The 10,410-nt window shown below is 35.8% G+C and overlaps 1 non-coding gene across 1 annotated transcript; it reads left to right on the forward strand.

Annotated features, from left to right (window-relative positions):
* Positions 1-9,428: 9,428 nt before the first annotated feature.
* LOC125480004 lies at positions 9,429-9,528 on the forward strand. The gene has a single exon (XR_007260416.1). It is a non-coding gene; the product is annotated as a small nucleolar RNA R71 (small nucleolar RNA).
* The last annotated feature ends 882 nt before the right edge of the window (positions 9,529-10,410 follow it).

The raw sequence follows: 10,410 nt of genomic DNA on the forward strand, positions 1-10,410 counted from the left end.
TCCCTAAATGTCTTACTTGGAAGGTTTGTTTTTTTTTGTGGGTCGAGCTCTCACTTGCAGTTTGAACAAACGAAAAATGAACATAAATAAATATAATATATCATTCGATTCAACAAAATTATCATGACCACCTTCGATAAGAGCAAAAAGGCAACAAAAGAACGAACCTAACCTTATTGACATAAGAACACCGTATCAACCAAAAGAGAAGAAAAAATTGGTTCCAGCAGCATATCGGAGCCGAACCCGACCACCAAAAGTTGCAGCCACAAGTCTTATCGAAAACTAAATCTGCTGGGTCTAGAAAATTTATGCTCTGTCAAACCACATCTGCTCTTCCTACCAACCATCAAATACAAAAGAGAGTTTAAACTTATTGTAACACAGAGATCATGATAAAATCATTCGACACCTCAAACAAAATGATCTGTTTGATTCGTCCAAAACAACAAACAATCTGCTTCTCCAACCCACTTCAAACAAGCAAATGCGTTCCTCCAAACCACCTCGCTCCAAAATTGATGAGGGCACCTAAATTTCTCTTTGGGTCAGCATTTATACTACCAATTCCCACCATCACCACCTTATTAGTATGTCGTCTGATCCACTCATTTGGGTCTGATCAGAAAATACAAAAAAGAGGACGACGAAGCATGCAGCACTATTAATGTGGCCGGCTACTAACCGTCTCAGCTCAGACCAGAGACACCACCATTGAGACTTGGGGCTCTTATTCTCCAATTTTCCCTTAAAATAATGGACCGGGTCACGCCACTACTCTCCTTGTTCATGCATAGAAGAAGTTTCTCCTAGCTAAGAACAAGTTTTTTCTCTTTAGGTTCAAGTAGAATAGCAGAATAATTCAAATGTGCCTCCTAGCTAATAACAAAGTCTATTAACCAATTACATGAAATTGAAGCGGACCAAGTCATTTACAAATACACTTAAACTTGGATCTTCATACTACCATGTCAACCAAAACGAGGCCATCAATGATGAGGTCGACCTCGATCATTTTTTGAGCTCAAGCTAGGCGAACATTTTAGGTGGTTCAGTTGTAACACATGATGGGATATTTAGTTACCTGTGTAGAGAGGTTAAAATCACACAAAATACTTGCAAGAGAACAAGGTAGTTGTAGTACAAACGGCTTAAGCAATGTCGTTTTTTGCAGGGATTATTTAAAAAATTAATGAAAAACCCTAATCCTAGTTAATTATTTGAAAATAAAGATTGGAAAAGGTTGATTTTGAATTTAAAAGTAATAAAAACGAATTGGCTTTTTAGCCAAAATGGTCCCTGAGATTTGCATAACTCCTCACTTTGGTCCCTGAGATTTCAAATCAATAGAAGTGGTCCTTGAGATTGTCCACCATCCATCATTTTGGTCATTCCATTAAAAACTCCGTTAAGTGTCCCGGAGCTCTTGGCCGGAAGTTTGGGCAATTTTCAAAGCTTTGTAACTCAATTGTTTATTGACCAAATTCGACCCATAATATATCAAAATGAAGATAGAAAAGTGTAGAATAAGATTATACCTATTTGGAAACCTAGGTTTCTAGAGATGGTCGGAAAATAGCCTCAAAGTTGACTGGTCCGAAGGAAAACTGGACAACTCGCCGGAAATTGGGCAAACTTTAAACGTTCATAACTTCTTCAATACTCAATGTAATCAAGTGATTCAAAAATGAAAATCATACTTCTCGACGAGACAAAGAGAATGGTATCTTTTTCAATGGCTAACTCTCCTTGGTTTGGTCGAAAAACGGCTCGAAAGTAGCTGTTTTGGTCTCAAGTTAGCCACTTTCGAGCCGTTTTCTGGCTAAACCACGGCGAGTTAGCCCTTGAAAAAGGTACCATTCTCTTCATCTCGTCTAGAAGTATGATTTTCGTTTTTGAATCACTTAATTTGTTGCGTATTGAAGAAGTTATGAATATTTAAAGTTTGCCTAGTTTTCCGCGAGTTTTCCAGTTTTCCCTCAGACCAGTCAACTTTGAGGCTATTTTCCAACCATCTCCAGCAACCATTGGGCTTCCAAATAGGTATAATCTTATTCTACACTTTTCTATCTTCATTTTGATATATTATGGATTGAAGTTGGTTAAGAAACGATTGAGTTACGCAAATCTCAGGGACTATTTTTGCTAAAAAGCCAAACGAATTTTAATAAAAGTAATTTAGGAAAAACAACTAATAACCAATTAGAAAGGAAACAAAACAAAGAGAAAAAGTTTTGAGAAACAAATTTGGAAAAGCACTAGGGTTCTGCCATCCCCTTACTAATTACATATGAATTATCCATGCAACTTTGAAGGTTAGGTTTTCCTAAAATATATTCTACTTGTGGCATTCAAGCTAGAACGTATATCAAACATGCAATCCGTTTGTGGCATTCAGATTAAATATAAACATGCACGACTCATTATGCTTTGTGAAAACCCCTTGAAAAACCATGCAACCCCTAAGACGTGGCATTCGCCTTAGGTGAAATTACAACTATCAATCACAAAAGGCAATACTCAATTCTTTGGTGGCATTCTGACCGAATTGCATCCACTTACTTATCTAAACATCCTAATGGTCGCGAATTTTAAGACACAAAGACAGTTTAAAGCACAGTGATTAATAATTCAAAGCATGCATGAATAATATCATATGCAATTAAATAAAAACTACATATTTATGCTAAGACTCAAGGCATCGCCTTAGCGAAAGAAAAATAATTACGCATATTCATAATTAAAATCAAAAGAGTTTTATTAAACAAAAAAAAAGAATGAAAACACCTTGAAAGTATAAGTCTTGAAATCTCTAAGCTTTGCCCAAAGTCTTCTCCCAAAAATTGCATACGTATGAGAGAAACCCTAGGTGTGCCCAAAGGCTTACTTATACTACTCTAATTAAAATCCTCCTAGTATAAGGTCTTAGAATAAGACTAGGAAACCTAATAAATTGAAATAAAATAGGAAACATAATCCTAAATTGACTTGGTAAATTCGTCCAAAATTCTGCACAGCCACGTTTTGGACCCAAATGAGCTCCAAAACTACCCCAAAATAGCTAGATTTAAAGCTTGGACTATTCTGAACACTTCTCCAGAAGGCCACGAACCTATCCAAGATCTTGGGCTCCAAAAACGCAATTTAAGCCCAGAAACGTCACTTTCCATAAACGTGCACTGCTTCTTTAATAAATCGTCAGAAAATAACCGCTTGGTATAAAAATCCCAAATTTTGACACGAACAAACCTAGAGACACACGAATGTCTTCCAATTTGCATCACTCCAAAATTCGTCCGTTTGATTACATTTTGCTCCAGAGGAAGTCGAATGTCCTATATTGAAAGGGAATTGTTATTGGCACTTCAAAAATCTCATTCTACACTCCAAACTTTCTATATTTGGAAAGAAAAATACACTTGTGAGGAGTGTAGAATGAGATTTTTGGAGTGCCAATAACACTTCCCTATTGAGAATATAAAGCAAAGTATTAAAATTCTACCAAAATAATTACCAAATTATACTAAGAATAGGGCAAAATATATAATATAATATTGACTCATCAAAATACCCCCAAACTTAGCTTTTTGCTTATCCTCAAGGAAAACAAAAATAAAAGCTAACAAACTATAAACTTAACTAAAACTAAATGACAAAAAATTTCACCTTCAAAGTTGCAATCCATAAAATACGTTAAAAAACTATTCATCTTTTCAAAAGTTCCAGCTCATCCCACTACAGAGTCTAAGCCATTTATAATCAATTAGAAAAGAATTCACAAACTTCCTTTGGTGTAAAGTGAAACAACATAGCTAAGGAGACTCGACTAAAGACCCTTACTCCTCGTACTTTTATTTCACACATACTACATTTAAATAAGACTTTTTTTTTTTTTTTTCGATTTTTTTTTTCGTTTTTCAATAACAGTAGGGGTTGTGCAATGTCAGTTTAAATCTCATTGTATGGCTCTCTGTGTGTAGGCAGCTCGGATGAAGTTGATAACCGAGAGAAATGAACACTCAAGTTGCAGATCTAGCGAGTCACAAGGGAAAAGTTAATAGTCAAGCTCCTGTAACTGCAACAGGTATAAAACTCATCCATCGATTCTTATTTTACTCAGCATGTATGTACACATTTTTCTTGTGATATGCTGTGATAGTACCCAAAACGGATAACGAAGACCGGGTAAATGCCAAAAAAAATAAATAAAACTTGGATTTGGGATGTTGATGAAGAAGATGGACCTTGAACATGACTTGTCCCAATAATAAAAGTTAATGATAACCTGGATCACCCTTGAACATATGTATGGGCCATTTGGACTTGAACCGTATTGAGGATAGAGAAAGAACTACCCCCAAACTTAAATAATGGCATCCTTGAATGTAAAAGAGATAGATCCCAAAAAAATGGTTGATATATGAACCATTTCCACTGTAACTCATACGCCTAATTGTTCTGTTGCAGCAAAATACCCCAGATCGTCAAGGGCAGCTTGATGGACAAAACAATTGGCCACTTAGCAAAATAAAGAGTTATACATTCTATCCCCCAAATTTGGATCAAAGATTGGGTTACAAAAATGTAGATCTGCTACTATGATGGAGTTCAGTGCTGCGATATGTGGATCTGTGAGTTCTCATTATTCTACATCCACATATCATAGAACTGAATCCCAGAAAACAAATGGTCAGATGTACACTTTTGTGGCTGGATCCATGATTCTGCAAAAGCTATGTAATTTCGGCATTATGTTTTAGCATAATGTAGGAATGTGGTTGATGGTAATGTAGACTTGTTGCTGGGTGCATGATTCCAACCTAAAATAATCTCTTTGTGCATAAATTCTTGTTTGCTTTGTTTGTTGTATGCAAAAACCCACGTTATGAAATCAGAGATAGAATGTAGAAAATACTAACTGTAAACTAAAAATTAAACAAGTAAAAACTTTTTTTTTTTTTTTTTTTGTGTATTTGTATTTGTATATATATATATTTTTTAAAGATTATTGTTGACCCTAAGGGACAGCCTAGGAATTTAAATGCATCTAGACTGAAAATGATGAAATAAAAGAGACAAAAAGTAATGAAAAAGTTAGAAAATTGGGTTGCCCCCCAATAAGCGCTTTATTTAAAATCTGTAGCTAGACAAAACAGAAGCCCAGTGATTAAGTTGCTAGATCCTTCAAAGTCATTAACGCGCATACGATATCATAGGGTGATTCCAAATATGGTTTCAACCTATGACCATTAACTTTGAATGTGTTACCACTGTGCTCATTAGTAATGTCAATAGCTCCATAAGGATAGATCTTTGAAACCCGATATGGCCATTTCCAACGAGATTTGAGTTTTCCTGGAAATAACCTTAGACTGAATTAAATAATAACATTTTCTGCCCTGGCATAAACTATTTTATGAGAATTTGACTATCATGAAATGCTTTGATTTTGTACATCTTTGTATATGCATGCATTGTCATAAGCTCCTCAAGCTCATTGAACTGCAACTTACGTTTTTCCCCTGCTGAATCATAAGCAAAATTCAACTCTTTAATAGCCCAAAATGCCTTATGTTCTAGCTTCATAGGTAAATGACAAGCCTTGTCATACACGAGCCGAAACGGGGACATCCCAATCGGTGTTTTAAACGCTGTTCTGTAGGCCCAAAGTGCATCATTTAATTTCAAACTCTAGTCTTTGTGAGTGGAGCCAACTGTTTTCTCCAAAATACACTTTATTTCCCTATTTGAAACTTCAACCTGCCCTGATGTTTATGGATGATAAGGAGTGGCAACATGATGAGTTATCCCATATTTTGCAAGCAACGCAGCAAACTGTTTATTAATAAAATGCTTTCCCCCATCACTAAGTATAACTTGAGGGATTCCAAACCGTGCTTTAAACATCCGCAAAATACTTCTTTTCTGCTGAAAAGAAAAATCAAGAAGTAACACTCATTTTGCCAAATAATTCACAAAATCAACAAACTACGAGGTATTGTTGTGGACATCGTAAAGTTGTTCATTTGGGAAGCTTTCATTCAGTGAGAGAGAATTTTCTTCAGCAGTAGTTGGAAGAATTAATCTGGATAAATGGTCAGCCATCACATTTTCACTACCCTTTTTATCTTTAATCTCCAAATCAAATTCTTGAAGCAAAAGAACCTAACGAATTAATCTTGGCTTAGTATCTTTCTTAGACAACAAATATTTAAGGGCAACATGATCAGTATAAACAATGACCTTAGCTTCAACCAAATAAGACCAAAACTTCTCTAAAGCAAATACTACTGCCAATAATTCCTTCTTTGTGGTTGCACAATTAAGCTGTGCATCATTTAGAGTACGACTTGCATAATAAATGACATGGGGAAGCTTGTCTTTACGCTGCCCTAAAACTGCCCCAATTACATAATCTGAAGCATCACACATCAACTAAAATAGTAAGCTCAAATCCAGGGCTGCAATAATAGGGACTGAAGTTAGGAGTGTCTTTAACTTGTTAAATTCCTCCAAACAATATGCGTCAAAATTAAAAATTACATCCTTAGCCAATAAATTACACAAAGGTTGGCTAATCTTGGAGAAATCCTTGATGAACCGTAAATAAAAACATGCATGCCCAAGAAATGATCTCACAATCTTCACTGTAGTAGGAGGTGGCAATTTGTCAATAATGTCAATCTTGGCCTTATCAACTTCAATTTCCTTGTTGGAAACTGAGTGGCCTAGAACAATACCTTGCTTAACCATGAAGTGGCATTTTGCCCAATTTAACACCAAGTTTGTCTCTTGACACTGTTGTAGGACCAAAGACAAATTCTGCAAGCATTTATCAAACGAATCCCCAAATACTGAAAAATCATCCATAAATACTTCCACAATCTGCTCAACTAAACCAGAGAGAATACTCATCATACAACGTTGAAAAGTAGCTGGTTCATTACATAACCTAAATGACATCCGTCTGTAAGCAAATGTTCTAAAAGGACAAGTAAAAGTTTTTTTCTCCTGATCTTCTGGTGCAATTAGAATCTGATTGTACTCGGAATAGCCATCTAAGAAACAATAAAATGCTCGACCAGTCAATCTCTCCAACATTTGATCAATAAAAGGTAAAGGAAAGTGATATTTTTTGGTAGCTGAATTAGGCTTCCTATAAACACACATGCGTCAGCCAGTAGTTAAATATGTAGGAACCAGCTCATTGTTATCATTCCTGACTATCGTAATTCTAGTACGATTTGGCACAACCTGTGTAGGACTTACCCATTGGCTATCTGAAATTGGATAAATCATACTTGTGTTAAGAAGTTTCATTACTTCAGTTCAAACCACTTCCTTCATGATTGGATTAAGGCGCCTTTGAGCATCAACTGTGGGTTTAACACCTTCTTCCATTAAAATTTTGTGCATACAAATAGATGGGCTGATTCCCTTAATATCTGCAATAGTCCACCCTAATGTATTATGATATTTACACAACATTCTAAGCAATTTTTCATCCTCGAAATGTGTCAAGTTTGCTGCAATAATAACTGGCAACGTCTGGACAGCCCCTAAATACATATATTTCAAGTGTTTAGGCAAAGGTTTCAGCTCCAATTTTGGTGGCTATAATTTGGACAGTTTTAATGGTTGTTTTAGCTTCCCCAAACTTTCATAAACATGTCTTCATTTAGGCAACACGCTATCTAGAGCTTGAACAACTTTGAGGATGTCTTCATCATGTGTGAACCTGTATTGAATAAACCACATAATTTGCATGAACAAACCCATCCAACACATAAACACGGATACAGTCAAGCTTTTCTGCTGGCTGTTTGGCTGCTTCAAACAAATTAAAAACCACTGATTGATCTTGGACCCTTAGTGTTAAAGTCCCCACTTCCTCATCAATTAATGTTCTTATTGTTGCCATAAATGGTCTGCCCAAATTAATTGGCGTTTGTAAATCTTTATCCATATCCAAAACAACAAAATCTGCTGGCAAATAGAGATTGTTAACTTTGATGATCAAATCTGATATGCAACTGATCGGTTAGCTAATTGTAGGATAATTGAAGTAGGATTTAGCTCTCCTTGACCTAGTCGCTGAAAAACAGAATAGGGCATTAAATTAATACTAGCACCTAAATCAATTAAAGCACGCTTAAAATCAGAATTTCCAATAGTGCAAGAAATAGTGAAACTCCCTGGATCTTTCTTTTTAGGGGGTAGTTTGTGCAGTAAAGCAGCACTACATTGTTCAGTGAGAATCACTTTTTCGAAGTCCACGAGCTTTTTCTTGTGTGTGCATACGTCTTTCAAAAATTTGGCATAAGATGGAATCTTCTTAATAGCATCCAACAATGGTAAATTAATCTGAACATTGTCTAATGTTTGCATGAAATCTCCTAATTGTTGATCTTTGAGCTTTGGTTGTAACCTTTCAGGATAGGGAAGAGGAGGATCATAAACACGTCTGATTTTTGGGCAGAGGCAGATTCTGAGTTGTTTGAAATTTGTCCAGAAACAGTTTCTGCATCTTTTTCTGCAATTTCTGTAGCTTTGTCCCCATTTTCAAATTTTCCTTTGTCACGATTGTCTTAACTTTTTCCACTATGTAAAGTTCTCACTGCATGCTATACCCCTTGGATTAGGCACTGTTTGACTAGAAAACTTCCCTTTTTCCCTTTCTGTAATATTACCTGCTAGCTGCCCAAATTGGCTCTCCAAATTAGTTATGGAAGCTTGCATATTCTACATGTTTGGATTCATTGTCTGCTATATCTTTTGCAGGTTCTGGTTGCTTTGCTCAAAACTGATGCGAGTGGTATTTGCTAACTTGTCAATTGCAATTTCCCACAAAGCTTTGGATGGTGTGGCAATTTGCTGGACTAATGGTGGGAATGGTGGTTTAACTTGCTGCTCACCACCCCATTTTAAATTTGGGTATTCTCTCCAACCCGAATTACAAAAATTTGAATAAACATCATTTATTTGCCTTGGATAATTGCTGAATGCATTAACTTGCTCTGCCACAAAATTTGGATATGCATCTTTTTGTGGACAGCCTATAAATCATGTGTGGGTTGGTTGCAAATTGCACAACATGCTGCTGTAGGTTGCTAGATAGCAACCTGCTGAACTGGTGTTGCAATTTTCTATAGGATCATGTTAAATTTTGCATCAAAAATTTCTATTTTTTTCTCAATCTTTTCAATTTGAGCAAATACATGTGGAGATCTATGGACATTTAAAAAACGCCCCTATTTTGTGGTTGATCCCCTGCCTATTGTTGAGATTCAAATGCCATGTTGTCAAACAATTGATAAGCCTCCTGGGCATTTTTAGTTGAATAAGAACCTCCTGATGAAGCATGAACATGATTCTTGGTGTTTGAATTTAATCCTCTAAAAAATATGCACATCCGTGTGTCTCCATCAATGCCCGTGTGGGGACACTTTCCGAATAACTCCTTAAAACGTTCCCATGCCTCGTGAAACTCTTCATTAGGCTTTTGTGCAAAAGATAAAATTTGAGTCCTCATATCAAGAGTTTTAGAAGCAAGATAATATTTGTTAAGAAATTTGTCACTCATTTGTGCCCAAGAAGTGATACTAGCAAATGGTAGGGTAAGCAACCATGTTCTTGCATTGTCCTTCAATGAATAAAGAAAAAGACGAAGTTTGATTGACTCTGCAGTAAACCCCTTCACTATAATATTTATGCACCCCATTAAACTCTGTGATATGCATATTAGGGTTCTCATGAGCTAATCCATGAAAAGTAGGCAAAGTCTCCAACATGTGATGTCTTATTTTGAACGCGTCGCCTTCCTCATCTGGATATACAATGCAGCTTTGTAATTCATTAGCACAGGTTGCTAATGTATCCCTTAATGGTCATGTAGCAGTTGGTATGGCGAAAGTCATGGTATCCTTGCTATCCAAAACCCCAGAAAATAGATTTTTCATAAAAGTTCCCTCCAATGAGGGTTCCCACGCTAAAAACTACTCCTTGCACCTTTGTCATAAAGTGCATTCCAGTTCTGGATTGAATTCTATTAGCTGCTGATTTTGAGATCTGTTGCATACCATGTACCGAATCTGCCCAGATTGTGTGATCTGTAAAAAAATGAAATTTAAATTAATAATTTTTTAATATATAATTATTTACAGCAATAATTAACAAAGAATTATGATTAACACAAATTGTTTAAAAACAATCCTCAACGACGGTGCCAATTTCTTGATGGGATTTTTAGTTACCTGCGCAAAGAGGTTAAAATCACATGAAATACTTGCAAGAGAATAAGGTAGTTGTAGTATAAACAGCTTAAGTAAGGTCGTTTTCCGCAGAGATTATTTAAAACAATTAATGAAAAACCCTAATCTAAGTTAATTATTTGAAAATAAATATTGGAAA

Source organism: the organism of the source record quoted next, unplaced genomic scaffold (genome assembly GCF_019419815.1).
Source record: "Pyrus x bretschneideri cultivar Hongxiangsu unplaced genomic scaffold, Pyrus_bretschneideri_v1 Contig30, whole genome shotgun sequence".
In the NCBI taxonomy this organism is placed as follows: domain Eukaryota; kingdom Viridiplantae; phylum Streptophyta; class Magnoliopsida; order Rosales; family Rosaceae; genus Pyrus; species Pyrus x bretschneideri.